The sequence below is a fragment of the Gossypium hirsutum genome, chromosome D10, assembly GCF_007990345.1.
Source record: "Gossypium hirsutum isolate 1008001.06 chromosome D10, Gossypium_hirsutum_v2.1, whole genome shotgun sequence".
Classification (NCBI taxonomy): Eukaryota; Viridiplantae; Streptophyta; class Magnoliopsida; order Malvales; family Malvaceae; genus Gossypium; species Gossypium hirsutum.
The window spans coordinates 19,324,481-19,333,917 of NC_053446.1; the positions used below are offsets into that span (position 1 = coordinate 19,324,481).

At 32.0% G+C, this 9,437-nt stretch overlaps 1 non-coding gene across 1 annotated transcript; it reads left to right on the forward strand.

Moving 5' to 3' along the window:
* Window positions 1-5,038: 5,038 nt before the first annotated feature.
* On the forward strand, window positions 5,039-5,144 carry LOC121222784 (small nucleolar RNA R71). The gene has a single exon (XR_005920155.1). It is a non-coding gene; the product is annotated as a small nucleolar RNA R71 (small nucleolar RNA).
* Window positions 5,145-9,437: the final 4,293 nt, after the last annotated feature.

Genomic DNA, 9,437 nt, shown 5'->3' on the forward strand with positions numbered 1-9,437 from the left:
GACTTTGTGTGTCGCGACATCGAACCCAGTGTACTCAAGAATCCAAAAGACTAGAATGTATCGCGGCATCGACCTCAATACCACAACAACGGTAATTTGACAGTTGATTATGATTACCAAAGCAAGCTAACCACCCTTGTCCAAATTTGATATTTACTTCCTTATTTGGTTTCTTGCTTTCCATTCATTTAGTTCATTTTATTATTCTTTTATTATAATCCAAGAACTCCTCTTTTATCTCTTCGAACTATAAACTGATTAGAGTATTAATTAGATCTATTTATGTTTAAGTTAAGATTAATTTAAATACTTGCCTCCCTTGGGTATGATCTTCGGGGTACTCATCTACTCTATTGTAACTATATTACAACTTGACCTGTATACTTGTGGATACCATTTTTCCATATATTTTGTGCAAGATCTTTACTCTGGATGTTGGTACGTCCAGAGGTGGTCAAGTTGTTGACTTGAAACTTCCACAAGGCTTTTAAATAAAGCATTTTATAAGAAACCAAAAGTTTGAAACTTTTAGGAATACAAAAAAATAAAGTCCATAAGAGTTGTCATCAATGAAGAAGTAGCCAAGGAAATGAAGAAGGGGATCTAATATCATGAATGTCATGGTTTTAGAAATATATAAGCTGAGTTTGCAAACACTTTGAATAAAAAGATGTCCTTTTGTGTTACATGGAAAAAAAGATTCCACGAGTAACTTCAATTTCAATGAAGAACACCTAAGTAATTACGTTGAGTTCACCTCTAAGGTGGACATAGTTGCTGCATCTTAGAGTGACATTGATGAAGCATCTGAAGCAAAATAAAATGTTGAGTTCTTGAAGACCTATAAAAAATATTTGTTAAGTTGGAAATGGTGTGTAATGTCAACTATAGAATGATCATTGAGAACAACTAGTTAAAAGAATAAAATTCAAAGTTGATCAACCAAGTGGAAGCGAAGGAGTCTCAACTTGTTATTAGAATAGTAAGTTCAGAGAAGACTTAGAAAGAGTTTGATTCAATAAAGAATATGTTCAAGAAATTCAATGCCAAAAGTGTAAAACTTGATCAAAATATAGTTGCAAGAAGGCGGTGCCCTAGAAAAGAGGAGGATTGAGTTATGTTGAGGAAAAATCTAAAATTTTTTTTGGAGGTCCTACTGTTTTTGTCAAAACTACAAATGATTGTTAGGGAGAATTCTTAAAATGACCTACTGTTATCATTGTTGATAAGATGGTATACTTTAAACACAACGTCATCTGTGATTATCATGGTACATTAGGTCACATCAGACAAGATGCTTTAAGATGCTTCATGATTTAAAAAGAAAGTAAAAATGCAATATCAAGTGGCCACTAGTCTCAGCACTACTTCGAAGAAGAAAAAGAAATCTTGTCTAGAGAAAGAATGATAAATAAATTTGTTTGTTGCTCATTAATCTTTAAAGACCACTGTAGATCATGCATGGTATTTCACCAATGGATGTTCTTGCCATATGATTAGTAATGCTACTTGTCTTTCTGCGTTTGATGAATGCCATGGAGGTCATGTAACATTTGGTGACTGAAAGAAAGGTAAATTTCTTGGCAATGGGATTTTTAATGTTCTTGGATTACTTGAATTGAAAAATGTATTTCTTGTTGATGAATTAAAGGAAAATTTGATAAGCATCAGCCAGTTATCTGATCAACAAATGATTGTCAACTTCACCAAAGACAAGTGTTTTGTTACCTTTAAACAAGGAGATAATGTCATGAAAGGAGCATGAACCCTGGAAAATTGCTATAGTTTATTCAACCACCATGATACAGTAAAGTTGGTATCTCTAAAATAGAATTGTGGCATGAAAAGCTTAGGCACATTCAGTTCAAGGTGTTTCAAATGCCTAGTTAGATATGGAGTAGTACAAGGAATGACCAAGTTAGGGGGAACAGTACCAAAGGTTTGTGAAAAGTTTCTCAAAGGAAAGCAACATAGGGAGTCCCACAAGTAGTTAAAGTTGGTCCAAAGCACTACTCCATTAGAGTTTCTCCATATGGACCTAATTGAACCAATGCAAACTTAAAGTAGATGGTAAGCAATACATTCTTGTCTATATCGATGATTATTTTAGATTATTAGTTCACAACGGAATGTGCAAGTGTACACAACCGTTATCAAGTAATAAGTAAAAGAGTTATCGTCTACGCAAGGACTGTATCTGTTAATCAAATAATTGCAAAATTATGAATTTACAAGTTGGTAGGAAAAGCACAATATTTTAGGGTGATGGATTTTAAATTAAATTAATTAACTAAATCTAAATTAACCTAAATGCAATAAAATGCAACAAATGCAATGAGATGGTTTAGTAGCAATTTCACAAGTTAACAACAATAACATAAATAAGCTAGAATAATTACAACATTTGACTCAATTCATTTTTCATCATTCTAACAATGTTCTGGAAAATTCCATGGCAACTCGATCGTTCATTAACTTGGAATCTAATATAAGTTCTTTCAAAATCTTATACTTAGAAAAACATGTATATTTCTATGTCCGTTTTTAAATAAGGATTCCTTAGAATTTATGTGAAGTAACAAGGATGAGTTAGGTTTGAAACAATTTAATCACACAAATCTAAAAATTATGTTAGGTAATAGAGCTCTTTCAAGTTATTACAAACATTTAATTTAATCAAGTTTGGCAACCCAATTTTCAACCAGATTAATTCTTTTCAACAACAATCTTTAAGCTGGGTCAAGGTAATATTTTTTAGCCCAATTCTTCCTCTAGCCATCCACATGAAGTAGACTATAGCTCATTTGCATGTGAATTTTTATTGACTCCCACGTGAATTAATTCAGTGGTCTAACTGCAACAAATTGAGTAAAAATTAACATGTAGCATAAAATAGTAAAATTATGTAAAATTAATACTAAATTATCTAAAATTACAAACTTTACTAAAATTAAGCCCAATGTCTAAATATGAACTAAAATGACTCAATTTGCTATCCACATGCTCAGAATTTTCATGAATTATGAGTAAAACTGTGTTAAATAAACCTATATAAATTGGACGTATTACACCCCCAAACTAATACATTGGTTGTCCCGAGTAATGTTTCATGCAAAACAAAAATCTAGGGCAATCTTGCACAATACTTACAAAGAATCAACTTTTCACATAATCATACAACAACAAATCTATGCTCACAATCTCTTTTTGCTACTAAATTTCTCACATGCAGATACTATTTCAAAATCTTTTTGGGGTACAGTCTTTCTATTAATGGGGTTTAACACCCCTAAACTTAATTTGAAACTTATGCTCAACAATACATTTCAACACTTGAATAGATATTTTTCTCTTTTTTTTATCGAAACATGTACATCTTTATGAATTTTTCCCCGAATTTTACTCACTAAGACAATATAGTTCATAGTAGTGCAAGATAGGGTAAAAATTTAAAAGATGATAATATGGTAGCTTGTTATGTAGGTAAATAACAATAAAATAGGCTATATGGCTCAAACTAAGGTTTTAAGGATTAAACTCATATGATAGAATTGAAAGGTTCAAACGATCCAAAGAAAATGTACCTAAATCATATTTAGATTCTTATGCCTCCTAAGATTTCGCCTCAAGAAAGTTACTAAGACAATTCTAAAGACTTAAACCTTCATGCATTTCTATTTCGAAGGAAAGTAAATTTTCATGGCAAAGACTATATAAGACTAATGAAAAATACAAGCATATCATAACTAAGCTAACATGTAACAAGAACTTAAATAAAATCAGAAATTATACTAGCATATGGGCTAGCGTATTAGAAAAATTTTTCCTGAGCATCACTTAATTTCAGCATACTTATGTGTGAAAATTGAAAAATTTTAAAAATCATACAAGATTGGCCATTACCTCCCCTTTAAAAAGAAGCAATGTCCTTATTGCAAAATAACAAAGTAGTGAATAAAAACTATACACCAGGTACGACTCAAAAAAGAGAGGCAAGTCATAAAAACTGCTTAAATACCAAGTCTTTCTTGAAAAATCCAATCCTTAGACATGTACATTCATATTGCCACACTACCATGTAATATACTCTTTAAGAGAGAACAAAAATTAATGGAAGAACATTGGCTTAGTTTATTCATTAATTGCAAATTATTCAACTTTATTGTACATAAAATAACATATTCCTAAAATAAATAAATGTCTTAAAAGTAATACTAAAGAAAAAGAAATCCCCCTTTAATTCATCTGTATCATCCCATTTGTCTTGCTCCTTTTCCTTCTCGTTCTCGCTTGTATTCATGACCTCTTTTTGCCATGAATCGAAGATATGATCTGGGAACTCAGGAATAAACCTGTTAGAGATATTCTTAAAAGTATTCTTTATGGAATCATCTCTAATTTTTGCATATTCCTAATAAGCCTATTGTTGGTTATACATAAATTTCCACAAAATTCTGACTTATTCATAGTGTTTGAAGAAGTGGTCATCAGAATGGTCAAATCAAGATTAACATTTGGCTCAACTGGTTCAGAAATATTTGGTTCCATTCTCAATTTAAGGCTTTTGGTTCACCTTCAAGTTCTGCTTCCTCTACTTCATTCAACGAGTCAGTTTTTGGTTAAGATTTGGTTGATGGCTCATCATATTCTGGTTCATTCGGCTCGATCTGGTTCAACTGTTTAACATTCCCTATTAACCTTTCAAGATTATGTATTGTTATGCAACCTTGAACATAACGACCATTCAGGTTTGCTTTTGATTTAAATTGGGCCCTTATGCAAAGTGAAGTAATCAATGATAGAACATAAGCACTTCTTGCCTTTTTCCTCGCATAGTCTTAGATTTCCTTGAGAATAATTTTCCCAAAATCGATTGACTTCTTTGCCATAATTGTATATAACAAAAGCATTCGTTCAATCGAGATGGTGGAACTATGTGAGATAAGCATGAAACTATATCGAATAAAGGAAAACCATACCTTAGTCACTGGTTTTAATTATTACCTTTGGCAATGTGTCCAGTTGAATGCAATAAGAAATCTTGTGGTGAGGGCATTTACGTAGTAGCTCTTTAAATCTTTCTCATGCCTCGTATAAGGATTCATCATCCATTTGCTGAAAAGTAGTGATCTTATTCTGCAACTTATCATTTTTGCTAGGTGAGAAATACTTAACTAGAAATTGTTCAACTAATTCTTGTGAAGAAAAAATTGAGCTTGGTGGCAACGAATTAAGCCATGCTCGAGCTCTGTCTCGCAACAAGTATGGAAGCAACTTCAACCTTAATGCGTCTTTAGTTACACTGACTATATTGAAGGAATCACTCACTTCCATGAACAGTCGAAGGTTATGGTGTGGATCTTCTGTGGCCATTCCACTAAATTGGCCCATTATTTGAAGCATTTGAAACATCACAGGCTTCAATTCAAATTGTCGCTCCTCGATCCTCGATCTCCTACTTCCCGAATTTAACTTATTAAAAAGTGGCACAACGTACTGCCTTATAGCTGAATCCCTATCATAAGCAATAAGGATTGGATTACACACATTAATGGCTCCATTCCTTTGAACATCATTTTGATTTTCAAGGTCCATTTCTACGGCTTGTCTTTGGGCTACTCTTTCTCGTCTCCTTTGTCTAAATGTTCGTTCAATTTCAAGGTTTATAGAGAGTAAATTGATGATTCGATCAATGCTCATAAACACCTGAAAAGAAAAAAATAATCAATTAAAAAATAAAAATAAACAAATAAAGTTGAAAGAAATAATTTCACAAAAAAATGATTAAGGCAATAACAACGACTCCAAAAACTTGGTTTACGACGGAATGTGTAAGTATACACAGTCGTTATCAAGTAATAAGTAAGTAAAAGAGTTATCGTCTCCACATGGACTATATCTGTTAATCAAATAATTGCAAAATTATGAATTTACAAATTGATAAGAAAGACACAATATCTTGGGGTGATGAATGTTAAATTAAATTAATTAACTAAATGTAAATTAACCTAAATGCAGTGAAATGCAAAAAATGAAGTGAGATGGTTTAGCAGCAATTTCACAAGTTATCAACAATAACATAAATAAGCTAGAATAATTACAACACTTGACTTAATTCATTTTTCATCATGCTGACAATGTTATGGAAAAATTCCATGGCAAGTCGATCATTCATTAGCTTGGAATCTAATATAAGTTCTTTTAAAATCTTATACTTAGAAAAACATGTATATTTCTATGTCCATATTTAAATAAGGATTCCTTAGAATTTATGTAAAGTAACAAGGACGGGTTAGGTTTGAAACAATTTAATCACACAAATCTAAAAATTATGTTAGATAATAGAGCTCTTTCGAGTTATTACGAACCTTTAATTTAATCCAGTTAGGATCTAAATTAAGCATGAACCTTCCAATTATTGCATCCATTAATCGCCATCTGGTTAGGATTCATTGACTAATTCTAATTCATTCACAAATATTTTAATGCATGAAATACATAAATTATTTTAATAGAAAGAATTAACAATTGAGGCATAAAACATCATAAACATGAATAAAATGAACTTCATCAAATTAATGCTATCATTCTAGTTAAAATAAAATTAAGTTATCATTGTCAACAGAAAAACATCAAAACAATTTGCAAAAAATTTGAATAACTAAGAACAAATTTAAAGAATAGGGAAGAAGAAACTCTTGATGATTTTGGCAGTTTTCTAAAGACCGATCATGGTGGCTTCCTCCAATCCTCGTGATCGCTCCTTCAAAAATTGTTCCTTAAGGCTGCCAACCAAAAGTGGTTTTCCTGAAGGGAAATGTTAGCTAAAACGAAGTGGGGAAATGGATGACTTATGCATGGAAGAGATGAGAGAAAGATAAGAGTTGAGGGATGTATGAATGATGAGGGGATCAGATGAGAAGTGAAATGAATGTGGTATTTATAGTAAAGGGAGAGCTTGGGAGTTTGCTAAAAATAGCATAAACATCCCTTGAATTCCTCTCATGCATGGCTGGCCATGAATTATAGAGAATAAGTTAATTTTTTTCTTAATTTTTTGCTTGATTTGTGGCATGGGTTAAACAACAATCAAAGGGATTTTGTTGGGTTGATTTGTAATTTTTTCACACATGTAGGGGACTTCTTTTAATTTTTCCAAAGCTGGTTTGGGCTGCTCTTTCATGCCTTTTCCAAATTTGGGCTTCTCTTCCCCTTATTGGATGGTTTTGCAACCCTATTTATAAGCATATTAATTCTTTTCAACAACAATCTTCAAGCTGGGTCAAGGCAATATTTTTTAGCTCAATTCTTCCTCTAGCTGTCCACATGAAGTAGACTAAAGCTCATTTGTATGTGAATTTTTATTGACTCCCACATAAATTAATTCAGTGGTCCAACTACGACAAATGGAGTAAAAATTAACATGTAGCATAAAATAGTAAAATTATGTAAAATTAATACTAAATATATAAAATTACAAACTTTACTAAATTATGCCCAATGTCTAAATATGAACTAAAATGACTCAATTAGCTATCCACATGCTCAGAATTTGGATGATTTATAAGTAAAAAAATGTGTGAAATAAACCTATATAAATTAGACGTATCAATTATCTCGGTGAGATTTCTTAGGAAAAAAAATCAAATGCTTTTGGAGAGTTAAAAAATTTAAGTAGAAGGCTGATAAATTAGAAAGGAAGCACCATTGGTACAAATATGAGGATTAGAAGTGATCATGGTGGAGAAGTTGAAAATGATGAGTTTTTAGAATTTTATGATGAAGAAGGCATAAAGCATGAATTTTATATTGTAAAAACTCCATAGCAAAATGGTGTAGTCGAGAGAAAGAATAGAACTATTCAAGAAATGGCTCGAGTTCTATTGAACAGTAAGAACATTCCACATAAATTCTAGGCTAAGGTTGTCAACACAATTGTGTATGTTATTAATAGAGTTCACTTGAGACTTAAGATATACATGACTCACTATGAAATGTGGAAAAGGAGGAAGCCAAATATCAAGTACTTTCATGCATTTAGGAGTATTTGCTATATTTTTAAAGATAGAAAGTATCAAGAAAAGTTTAGCTCTATGAGTGATGAAGAGATTTTCCTAGGCTACTCAGATTCAACACTTTTTGAGTATACAAAAATAAAATTTAGAAGTTAATGGAGTTTATTAATGTTGTTATTAATAATGAATATGTTAAGAATGATGAAAAATTGAAGATGAATGTGTGGCACAACTAATGCTTGAACTAGTGCCCATTACTCCAAACACTGAGCAAACAACTGGTAAACTTGAAGGAGGAAGTCATGAGGTTGAGGAATCCAGTAGAGAGGAAGATCCAAACCATGATGTTGAGTAGTTATGACCACATTCAAAATTTAGGAAGAACCATTCTATTAGTGATGTGATTGGTGATCTCAATGATGAGGTCAAGGCTAGAGGAAAACCAATGACCAAAATATAAGGATATATTGAGGTTTTCTTGTTACATGTATCAAGTTGAACCAAAGAAGGTATAAAAAGTAGTAAAAGATAAGGATTGCATCTAGGGTATGTAGGAAGAACTCTAGAAGTTTGATTGAAATGAAGTCTAGCAAATGAATTTTTAAGAACAAGACAAACAAGAATGTGATCATAACTCGCAATAAGACATGAATGGTGGCTTAAGGGTACAAACAAGTTGAGAAAATTGAATTCAATGAAACATTTTCCCTTGTTGCACGATTGGAGGCCATTTAATTGTTGCTGGTAGATCACCCACTGTCGCACGTGAAATGATATGTGAATTGTGCAAGTATACACGGCATATCAAGTAATAAAGTGATGAGTGAGTATCGTTCCTATGAGGATCAATTGAGGTACAAAAGTGGTGAAGTTATTATAATAAAATACGATTAATGTTATGGTAAAGCTATGGTAAGTATGCAGTGGCAATTAAAAGGAATAATGATGTATGCAATATGTGGAATTAATGAATACTTGGAAATGCTATGGTAAAATGAGAGTAGAAATGTAATGGAAATTATGAAAATTACTAAGGGGATATTATGTAAACGATCAAGTAAATAACTAATAATGATATGGTAAAGATACAACAAAAAAAATAAATGATATATGATGTTGATTTGAAAGGTCGGGAATACTAAGAATCTACACTTACTGTCAATAATGCCTCAGCAAAATCATACTCAGTTTACTGCTTAGAAGAGTTCTAAAATGGTCTACTTCTTTCGAGAGCAAAAGCCTCAAGTTACCTTGCCTGTGTCTATAGGCATTAATGTGTTACCTTGCATTGCTTTCCTTCTATATGAACGCTAGTCTATGTCTAGGGTCTACTGCAAGTATCGGTCGAGTACTTGCTCATACCATTCAATTTCAATCCAACTAATCCAACCTTTTTAGAATTAGATTTAGTTTATGGGCACG